The 4,010-nt window shown below is 53.7% G+C and overlaps 1 protein-coding gene across 1 annotated transcript in view; it reads right to left on the reverse strand.

Moving 5' to 3' along the window:
• FOXP4 (forkhead box P4) overlaps window positions 1-4,010 on the reverse strand; it is a 50,303-nt gene that overhangs the window by 39,058 nt on the left and 7,235 nt on the right. The gene's annotated exons all lie outside the window — the stretch shown is intronic.

Here is a 4,010-nt window from a genome sequence, read left to right on the forward strand (position 1 = left end):
TGGCTGGAGGGAGTGGACCGTATCGTCTCTGAGGCAGATTCAACCATCATGACTTGCTAGCAGGACCTGAGGAGGAGGAGGAGAGAGCAGAGGCTGAGAAGAGAGTCTGAAATCCCTGGTTGGCATCCCCACCTCTGCCTGCCCCGTGCCCCATCCTTGTCCTGCCCTGTCTCCGATCCCCGCGGGCTCTGCCAGGGAGATGCAGGGATGGGATGTCAAACCCCGGCCAGTTTTAGATGCGTTCAATTTACTCCAAAAAATAAACGTGCAGCAGCGTGAGCTGCCATGAACACGCTGCCAGCCCTGTGCAGCACCAGGGCAAAGCAAGTGCAACCCATCTCTTGGGAAAACACCACGTTTTCAGCTTTCTCCCAGCCTGATGCAAGAAATAAAACCCCAGGAATCCGGGCATTTTTCACAGAATCCCAAAATATTTCGCTTTGAGACACTGGAGACAGCAAAGTTGAAGTTTCAGTGAGGCTGCACACCAAGCACATGGAGCCTGCGCCGCATATTTCACCGTGAAAATCTCAACAAAGTTGACACGTTTCCACTAAGCACTTCAGCTCCCAGCAAACCAGCACTTCCCAGCAGGAAAAACCACCCGGCAGAAAGTTTGCCGCCAGGTCGAGGAAGCCCAAAGGTACCGCGGAGCTGGGACGCAGCGAAACAAGAGCGTGGCGGCACTCCAGAAAACATCAGTCGGAAAAATCCTCCCTTTCTCCCAGATGCCTCCGTGTACCCCCTCCTCGGGCCGTACCCCTCGGATGCCCTCGAAGGACCAAGCTGGGTGCTTCACCCTTCACTGCAGGGTGCGGGGGCTACAACACCCACTGCATTTTTCAGCCCTGCATGAGCCCCCGGCAGCCGCATTTTGCAGCTCTTGCACTTCATTTCATGCAATTACAGGCTTCCTTCTGCAAGGCAACAGCGCGATACTTTGCCTCCGTGGATGGGTTTTATCCCTGTAAACTCTCCCTGGCCATCGCCCCGTTACACCCAGGGCATGAGGGCAGAACTGCCCAAAGCTCACAGCTTCTCCCCAGGTCCCAGCTGCAAGGCTTGCGTTTGCAAGGGTGCCCCGTGCATGCTGCGGCAATCCCGGGAGCAGAGCCGGGGGATGCTGGCAGGCTCAGGACAGGCATCTGGGTACTCGGCCGGAGCTCCGTTTGGCCAACGCAAGCTCCCGAGCCACCGCGCCGAGCTGGGGAAACCACTGGGCACCGGGAGAGCCTCAGGCTGGAAAAGCTGCTCGCACCCCAACGCACGGCCAGCTGCACAAGAGCCGGGTGCTCAGCGCTAACCCTCCCGCATCCCTCACCCCCCTGGTCTTAAATGCTATTTAAATTAAGGCAGACGGGCTACGGGAGGGACTCTCGTGGAGTTACAGGGCTTCGTTTCAAAGCGATGAGATGAAGAGTCTTTGCTCAATTGGGTTTGGTTAGCGGGCAGGTTGTTAGCTGTAAACCCGAGGGTCCCTTTCTTTTTCCGGGGGAAACTCCCAGATCCAGGTTGGCACCAGAGGAAAAACCACCACCGCATCCACCATCAAACCCTGCCGCTCCAGCCAGCAACCGCTGAGCCCCCCGGGGCTTCATCCAGCCCCGACACACGCAGAGAGCGGGACGGGGGCGCGGGAAGCCCCACCGGAGCCCAGGGTCTCTCCCTCCTTCCCGACACACACTTTGCTCTGCAGACAAGCAGAGGACACAGTTTTATCTCATCCCCACCGGCTCCTTCCCCTCCGGCGGGTGCCAGAGCGGGATCGGCGTTCACCCACTGCCGCTCGCAGCTGGCCAACGAGTTTCAACCAGGAGGGGAATGAAGAAAGAGGGACGGGGAGAAGAAATACTGTTTCTCCTTTTTTCTTCTCTTTTTTTTCCCCTGTCTTCTCCCCCAGCCCCAAAAGACAGAAAGACAAACCGCGAACAACATAATTGCTGAAATGTGGCGTGTAATAATAGCTATTCAGAAGCTGATCATTCATATTAAACAGGGTGAAGCAAGCTCCTCATTTGCATGTTTGAGATTATATGCGTTTCAAAAGTCATTTCCGCAGGGTATATGACTGACATTAATTCCCATGTGGAGCTGCCGGCTCCCTCCCGCCGTCCTGGCACTACCAAACCCGCACGTGGGGTGACGCACCGGTGGCTGCGGGAGAATTCAAGGTTAACGGGATTACTGGGCTTTGGTTTTGCTGGGAGCACAGGAGCCGGGATGCCGGGGCGAGAGCGCGGCACGGTCGGAGCAGCTTCCCGAGAAGGGATCGGGAAAGGACGGGATGCTCGCCTACGGATGCTGCGTTAGGAGCAAAAAAGCTGAAAGGAAGAAAACACCTTTCACCCTCGAAAACTACATTTGCTCCTTCCCCCCCCCCCAGGATGTCAAACAAGAGCCTGCAGAAATATTACAATTATTGCTGTTACTTTTCTCATTTTCCTTCTGAAACTCCGCCGCCTGCTCCGCATTTCGACCAGGCGAGCGGCCCCGCGGGGAAAGCCGGGCTCTGCCCGTGTCCGGTAGTCACAAGGCATCACCGCGGCCAGAAACTCAGCAGGATTCAAAAAGGGATTTGACTTTTATACGGAGAACAAGAATATCCAGAGTTACAACAGGAAGTATTAAAAAAGGAAAAAAAAAAAAGTTTTTGGAAAGGATATAAAACTTTCCTGGCTTCGGGGCATAAATTGAAGCTTAACTATTGGGAATTAGGAGGAAATCTCTTCTGGTGGAGGAGCTGTAACCATGGCTTGCTCTGCCGTCCTCGGCCCCTGCCAGAGGCAGGATGCTGGAGCAGATGAACTGGTGCTGGGGTCCAGCCGGGTGATTCCCGCAGCCCGGGACACCAGGCCAGTTGAGTTCCCTCTCCAAGCCTAGTAAAACTCGACTTCCCGTTCACAAACCCTACTGGGATGCTGGTGTGTCTGGGTTCCCAACACTGCAGGGGAAGTAATAAAAGAAAGTAATAATAATAATGAAAATATTTCCATTCATATAAAAGTTTTACAAAACCTTAAAGAAAAAAAAAAATGAAGCCAGTGTCTGCAACTTTATAAAGTCGATTTAAATCAGGAATGAGTGCCTTTCCAGCCGGGGCTGATCCGGGACAGCTGAAGCCACGTTGGGAAGAGCGAAAGCCGGCTGCACGACCGGCTGCGAGTGCTGAAGCACACGTGCATCCCTGCACACAGACAGGAGGGCTCTGCAGCATCCCAGCTCCGGCTTTTCATCTATTTTAGTTCAAACACATCCAATATTTTAGGGATTCTCTATACACTGGGATCCAGAGGGTCTAATCAGGATCAGACCTTCCCCCATGCATAAAGGCAGGGACCCTGTCCAGACAGTCATCGCATACAAGATACAACACCCAGATAGAGCAGAGAAGGATGGTTTTACTTAAAAGGGGAGGGGAGGAGACCCCTCTAACGGCAATGAGCAACAGAAGCTGCGGATTGCTAATTACCATTTCAGACTCAAAATCACTTCACCGAATAAGCACTCTGCCCTTTTTCTTTTTTTCCCTTTTACTTAAACGCGCACCTTTCGCAGGACAAAGAAAAGGAAACGAAGAATTACAAATGCAGTAAAGAATCCCCCTGCCTTTAGCAGCACCATATGGCAATGAGAGTATATTAATTACCGTTGCTTTTTAATTAACAATTGCTTCATCTGAGCAGTAACATTTCCTTGACATCCCCTGACTTGCCACTAACCTGTAAAGTGCACGCGCCATGCCAAGTCATCAATTCATTTTTATTGACATCCCCCGCCCCCCCAAACAGGCACGATACCAGGGTTTTCCAATTAACACCTCCACACTCTCTAATTAGCGCAATTAACAGACTGATGGATGCCCAGAGCTTCCCTGCCAGGCAGGGTGCGGATCAGCTCGTCGGGCTGTCGGACAGGGCTCCCGCCGTGTGCACGCGTGCCCAACACGCCTGTGCCACGCTCCCCAGGGTCCTGCGGGAGCCCCACGTGTGTGCCACGCCGCGGAGCCCGGC

This window comes from Pygoscelis adeliae, unplaced genomic scaffold (assembly GCF_000699105.1).
Source record: "Pygoscelis adeliae isolate BGI_AS28 unplaced genomic scaffold, ASM69910v1 Scaffold197, whole genome shotgun sequence".
Taxonomy (NCBI): Eukaryota; Metazoa; Chordata; class Aves; order Sphenisciformes; family Spheniscidae; genus Pygoscelis; species Pygoscelis adeliae.